This window comes from Mus musculus, chromosome 8, assembly GCF_000001635.26.
Source record: "Mus musculus strain C57BL/6J chromosome 8, GRCm38.p6 C57BL/6J".
NCBI lineage: Eukaryota > Metazoa > Chordata > Mammalia > Rodentia > Muridae > Mus > Mus musculus.
The window spans coordinates 87,968,023-87,975,187 of record NC_000074.6 but is presented as its reverse complement, the minus strand read 5'-3'; the positions used below and the strand labels follow the sequence as shown (position 1 = coordinate 87,975,187).

At 47.3% G+C, this 7,165-nt stretch overlaps 1 long non-coding RNA gene across 1 annotated transcript; it reads right to left on the bottom strand.

Annotated features, from left to right (window-relative positions):
* Window positions 1-6,274: 6,274 nt before the first annotated feature.
* Gm42032 lies at window positions 6,275-7,165 on the bottom strand. Its single transcript, XR_879048.1, has 3 exons — window positions 6,837-7,165; window positions 6,652-6,749; window positions 6,275-6,392 (listed from the first exon to the last, which is right to left on the bottom strand). It is a non-coding gene; the product is annotated as a predicted gene, 42032 (long non-coding RNA).

Sequence of the window (7,165 nt, the reverse complement as noted above, 5' to 3'; positions counted from 1 at the left end):
GAACGCCTCTGAATCTGTCCAGAGTGTTCTCTGACCCCAGCAAGAAAGAATTCCAGGACCCTGAGGAGTCACTGTCCAGACTTGGCGGCAGGGGATGTCGATCGAGCCTTGTGCACTGACCACGTCCTGTGCTTTCAGAGGAGCCCCTGGGGACAGGACTCCGGGCTCCTCGCCTGTGAACTTCACTTGCAGGTCATTCAACAAAGATCCCGTGCTTGCCCCCAGATTCCTGGCTGTGCGCCCCGTGTTCTTCCCGGTTCTCCCCCACCTTGCCAGCTGGGCAGCTTAGTAATGGGGGAAGGGCTCCCTCCCTTCTGAACCCCTGCGGCGGCTTCCTTCCCCCTCCCTGTGGCTCTGGAATTCTTGGTGGAGCCCACTCCTCCGGCCCTGTGGAGCGAACCCCCTCCCGTGCGCTGGGTGCGGCTGGGTGTGCGGGACATGGAGCACGGAGATCGCGGGTCGAGTGGGGCTTGGGCCCTGCACGCTGGTGTTTCTGCATCCAACCGTGTTTATACACCGGGGCATAATTTTTTGTGCACACACGCAGCGACGCTTGGGGAACTTTCCTGAAAATCCTGGGCTGGCAGTTTAAATATAAAAAGGCTTTGTTTAATGCCAGAACGTTTTCCCCCTGTTCTGGGAGTCGCGAAGCATTCACCTGCTTCCTCACTCCTTTAAAGACTCGGGAGGCCAGACTTGTTTTAGGGGTGAAGAGTTAGGGAGGAGACCCCTGGATCCAAGCACAAGGTTATCTTCCAAGTCCATGCCACAGCCTTCTCCATCTCTGTCGTTCAAGGCTATGGAAGCCCCTAAACCTCGCCAGTCCTGCCTCTCTCCTGGGGCTGTTTAACTTTGGATCTTTCCTCTGCAAATATCTGGGAGTGTTAAACCGATGCCAACAGCATTGTGGCTGTGGAATTCAAGTTGAAATGTGGCCAAAAACGTGGAAGGCTGAGGAACAGAGGGCTGGAGGAAGCTGAAGGGGAGGGTGTTGTGGGCAAGGCAAGGTGACCATGGAGGGCAGACCCTCTCTCGGACTTGACCACTTTAAAGAGAGTACGGGTCACAGTAACATATGCCTTTAATCCCATTACTTAGGCACAGGCAGATGGATCTATGTGAGTTAGAGGCCAGTCTGGTCTACAGAGAGAGAGTTCCAGGGCAGCCAAGGCTATGCAGAGAAACTGTTTTTGAAAAACAAGAGAGAGAGAGAGAGAGAGAGAGAGAGAGAGAGAGAGAGAGAGAGAGAGAGAGAGATATGCTCTAATGCAGTGGTTCTCAACTTCTGGGTCGTGATGCAATTGGAGGCCCCATATCAGATATGCTGCATGTTTACTTTACAGTTCATAACAGTAACAAATTTACAGCTATGAAGTAGCAATGAAACAATTTTATGGGGGTGGGTTTCACTACAACATCAGGAACTGTATTAAAGGATGGTAGCATTAGGAAGGTTGGCCTGTGACTGTAGGGCATTTTCTTTTCTTTTAAAGATTTATTTTAGGTATATGAGTACCCTGTAGCTGTCTTCAGACACACCAGAGGAGGGCATCAGATCCCATTACAGATGGTTGTGAGCTGCCATGTGGTTGCTGGGAATTGAACTCAGGACCTCTGGAAGAGCAGTTAGTGTTCTTAACCACTGAGCCATCTCTCCAGCCCTCAGGGCATTTTCTTAATCAATGATAGATGTTGCCCCCCCCCCCCCCCGCCGTGGTGCTGTTCCTGGGCAGGTGGTCCCTTCGCTATAAGAAAGCAGACTGAACAAGACAAGGGGAGCGAGCCAGTAAACAGGGTTTCCCACAGTCCCTGCTCCAGTTCTGACCTTGATTCGCTTCATGACAGACTATAAGATTAATTGCACAGATATTAATTATTTTGGAGAACGAAAGTAATTTGTTGCTGGGTGTGGTGGTGCACCCTTTAATCCCAGCACTTGGGAGACAGAGGCAGGCAGATTTCTGAGTTCAAGGCCAGCCTGGTCTACAGAGTGAGTTCCAGGACAGCCAGAGCTACACAGAGAAACCCTGTCTCGAAAAACCAAAAAAAAAAAGAAGAAAGAAAGAAAGAAAGAAGATAAGAGAAGAGAAAGAGAAGAGAAGAGAAGAGAAAAGAAAAGAAAAGAAAAGAAAAGGAAAGAAAAGAAAAGAAAAGAAAAGAAAAAAGAAAGAAAAGATGCTGAAAAAACTATTGTGGTTGGGGCTCCCCACAAGATGAGGAAGTGTATTAAAGAGTCAGAGCATTAAGAAGATTGAGTAGCCACTGCTACAGACAAAACCATGTCCAACAAACATCCCTCCTGGCTGGCTTTTGTGCCTTAGCCGTACCCCTGAGATTCCATCCTGGGACAAAAGATAGGCAGAGACTTAAAAATGCCTTTCAAAGTTGGGTGGTGGTGGTGTATACCTTTAATGCCAGCACTGAGAAGGTAGAGGCAGGCAGATCTGTGTGAACATGGTCTACAAAGTGAGTTCAGGAAGCCTGAGGCTACATAGTAAAAAGACCCTGACTCAAAACTAGACAAACACACATGCCTGTCAAAGTAACAAAGACAGGGGAACATTTACACAGAAGACCAAAGGTTGACACTGTAACACTTTTACAGGTGTGCTACTATGCGTTCAAGAAAAAGGAACTGGAGGCCCCTTGTAACTTCTTGGTAGAGTGGATGCAAGCATATGTGAGGCCCTGGCTTCGGTCCCCAGCATTTCAGAAACTGGATGTGGTGGTGCGGGAGAGACATGGGAGTTACTATGTGGACACAGGTTGAAGTCACCATGGGGGTTGTCAGAGTGTTGGACAGCTTGTGCCCTGGTAGTATACAAGGCACTGTCTGTACAATACTGCCATCATCTGTACCTATTTGCCAAGTCAGAGCCTCCTATCTGGGCCATGGCATCACATGCCTTTAATGCCAGCACTTGGGGGGCAGGGGCAGGCCTCTGGGAGTTCAAGGCCACCCTAATCTATATGGTGATTTTCAGGACAGCCAGACCTGTATAGTGAGACTCTGTTTAAAATAAATACATACATACATACATACATACATACATACATACATACATACATAAGGAAGTCCAGTAAATCCATTGGTTCCCCCAGGTATACTGTGATGGGATCTACTTTGGTCTGCCCTAGGACCCTAGGGGCAGAGGTAGACATTGTTTATACCCCTGCCCAAGGAATTTCAGCACCCTACTGCTATTGGAACACCTGAGCCTTACATAGCACTTCCAGTTGTGTTTTGATAAATCACTGGGAATAGAACAATGACTTGTTCCTACTGTAACTCTCCCAATGTTTCTGCAGGGCTTTGCCCAAAGCCTCAGTAAGACCATGCACCTACCCAAGAGAAGATTTCAGACTATCTGACTGTAGACTCCCAAAGTTAGAATTATACAGATGTGCTTGTATACGGATGATGCGGAACATATTTATCTGTGGTGGCAGGGGTTAGGGGTTAGTTTGCTTAAATAGAGATGGAGAATCCAGAATTAATTACAACCTATAATTGTGTGTGTGTGTGCGGGGGGCTGTTCCTTGGTGTGGACGGCTCTAGCATGTCTGCAGAGCAAACCTACTTGATGTGTTGCCTGTCTGGTGTTCCTGATAGTGTTTGTGATTATGCCCCCTTCAACTTCCAAATGCTCTGCAGGTGCCCAAGAGCCTGGCATTTCCACTGTGGTCTCTGGAGCTCTCCTCCTGAGTGGAAATATCTAAATATTGGGGGCTTTCCCCTTTACAATCATAAGTAGAAATGCTTGACCCAAGCTGGAGGAGATAAGGAACTCATAGCTGTAGTTGAGTAAGATGAAGGAAACATAGATTGCTCATATCAAAGAAAGCCCTCTCCAGCAAGAGATCCATGAAGGAACATGAATTTACAATGCATTATTTTCTGCATATTAGAAATTAGAGGCCAGAGGCCTGGAGAGAGGCTTAGTACTTAAAGCACTGACTACTATTTTAGAGGATCTGGGTCTTATTCCTAGCACCCACACAGTGGCTCATAACCATCTGTAACTCTAATTTCAGGGGACCCAATGCCCTCTTCTGGCCTCTGTGGGCACCAGGCATGCATACAGTACATAGCCACACATGCAGGTAATACACCCATACACCTAAAATAGCAATAAAAAAATTTAAGAGCACTTTCTGCACTTCCAGAGTACCCAAGTTCAGTTCCCAGCACCCATGTCAGGAAGGTCAGAGCCACCTATAATTCCGAGTCCAGGGGGATCTGAGCCCTCTTGGGCACCCGCACTTAGATGCATGCCTGGTCTTCACCATATATACATAGTTAAAATAATAAATTTAGTCTTCAATTTTTTCTTTATTTCTTTTTTTTTAAAGATTTATTTGTTTACTTTTTTGCATATGAGTACACTGTAGTTTCAGACACACCAGAAGAGGACATTGGATCCCGTTACAGATGACTTTTGAGTCACCATGTGAGGGCTGAGAACTGAAGTCAGGTCCTCTGGAAGAGCAGCAAGGGCTCTCCAGCCTTTAGAAACAAATCTTTCCAAAACATCTTTTTTTTTTTTTTTTTTTTTTTTTTGGGTTTTCGAGACAGGGTTTCTCTGTATAGCTCTGGCTGTCCAGGAACTCACTTTGTAGATAGACCAGGCTGGCCTCGAACTCAGAAATCCGCCTGCCTCTGCTTCCCGAGTGCTGGGATTAAAGGCGTGTGCCACCATGCCTGGCCCAAAACATCTTAAGCCAAGGATTATGGCACATACTTGTAATACCAGAACTTGAGAGTAGATGCAGGGGGAATCCAGAGTTCAAGCCAGCCTCAGCTATCTAGTAAGTTCCAGGCCAACCTGTGCTACATAAGAACTTGTCAAAACAAACAAACAAACAAACAAACAAAAAACCACCAAGCCAAACCAAACCAAACCAAACCAAACCAAACCAAACCAAACCAAACCAAAATATATTTAACAACTAAAAAGTAACAACAACAACAAAATAATTTGGGATTGATGGAGATTTGGTGGATGATTATCATCTCTGTTGGCACCTGGTATTACTGTCTGTGATTCCCAGATATCATCTCTTTCTCTCTCTGTCTACCTAGTTTAAATGTCTATCTCAGCATCCAGTTATCTATAATCAATAAGTCCATGCTGTGCTTCAGGCAAACTATAGAAGCTGAAATTAACTGGATAGGAGGCCTTTCCTGCTCCAGAGGAGGATCCAGCCTGATTTCTGTCCCTAACACTTATAATTCCAGGTTATGGGAGGCTGAGGCAGGAGGATCACTAAGAGACTTGGGGCCAGCCTGAGCTATTCAGAAATGCTCTCTCAAAAAACAAAAAACAAAACCAAAAAACAAACAAACAAACAAACAAACAAAAAACCAAGGGCTGGGGTGAAGCTTATGTTAGCAGAGTGTGTAAAACTGGACATGGTGGCACATGGCTTTCATCTCAGCACTTGGCAAATGAAGGCCGGAGTATCATTAATTCAAAATTATCCTTGGTTGCATAGTGAGTCTAAAGCCAGCCTGGGAATGTTAGAGACCATATCCCAAATAAAACAAAAAAGTCTAACTCTTTCCCTTAAGTGTTGTGCAGCCAGGGACCCTACATCCTCTCTGAGCCTGCTTCCCTGATGGGGAAGGAGAACCTCCCTCATTGTGGGTAGCAACTTGGACCCGCTGGGAGAGTTCCCTGCTAGGCATTAGGTGGGCTGTCCAGTAGGGCACTTGGAGAAAGGACCAGGATAAAGGGAGCTCCTTCTCCCAAGCAGCTAGGCTGAACTAATCTGAAGGTGGATGAAGAACTGTCTGTCCGCCGGCCTCACTCAGTCCTGCCTTGCTTCTGCCCAGTTCTGGGCTCCTGTGGCCAAAGGGTGAGGAGAGAGGTTGTTATGCATTGTATGGGCTTTGTGATGGTGGACTGGCATCCAATAGGAGACCAAATGTCTATGGGCAGCTGTGGGGAGCTTGGGTTAGCTATGAGAGCCCCAATAAACCCCCTGCTGGCAGGTCATATTCAGGAGGTTGTTGGAGGTGGGGAAGCATACATACCTCAAGAGGAATCAGGGCAAGGGGTGTCCTTCCTTAGAGAACACTCTTGCCTCCCTGGCATTACTGTGGCAACTTGGATATCTCAGAAGCTGAACTAGAACAACCCAGCTGGGGCTGTACAAACTGTAGGCCTGGGGTCCGATCTCATTTAAAGACACCCCAGGAATGCTTAAACTCATTGCCAATATATTTTTAAGAGATTTATTTATTTTATGTATATGAGTACACTGTGGGCGGTCTTCAATATTTTTTGAAAGAAAGGCAAATGAGCCCATCCACTCTGTGAGCTCCTGGATCGTCTCAGTCTCTGTATTCCATCTTCCTGGCTCCTGGGCTCGGAGATCCTGCTGTACTTCTAGTATCATAAGGGAAGGTTGGGGTGAGTCAGGTGTCAGGCTTAGTGTATCTGTTAGCTCACCCCTACTCAAGAGCCACCTGACCAACTGGGGACTTCCCCATCTGGCCCAGCTCTGTCACTAGTATCTGTCCCAGTGCCCATCAGAGCCCAGACCCCAAGAAGTTAACAAATAGACACTGACTGAGCGGATGAAACAAGCCCTTGCATTTACAGACAACACGAGGTGACTTTTTGGAGCACGGTACTAAGAACTTACCCGCCGGCTCACTTAACCTCAGCAGTCCTACAAGGAGTGCATGGATGGAGTCTTCCTTCAGATAAGGAAATTGAGGCACACAGAGATGAAGTGACTTGCTGGGAGACAGGGCTGACAGCTCAAAGGAGAGACATTCCAGCAGCCCCAGGGTGCCTCTGGCCCTCCCCCAGGCTTTCTTTTGTTACCTGGTGCTGGGCCTGAAAAACAGTTTTATCCTTTTCTAACTTCTCTCCAGGCTGGTTTCCCCATTTTTTCAGTCCATTCTGGATCATCTGGTCGGACCCTTCTTGGTCTAAAGTCCAGAATAACTATGGGCCTGGTAAGGGGTACCTGATCCCTGATCCTTCATTTTCTGTCCCTGACATCTTGGCTCCCAGAGGCAGGAAGATTTGGAGTGCAGGCAAAAACTTCCAGAATCCTCTCCTCCTCCTGGGGTGGCTTGAGCTCTGGGCGGGGCTCCAGGGCCTCTCCCAGTGGGTGCCAGAGGCCAGAGCTGCTTTTGTGGGCCCCAGGA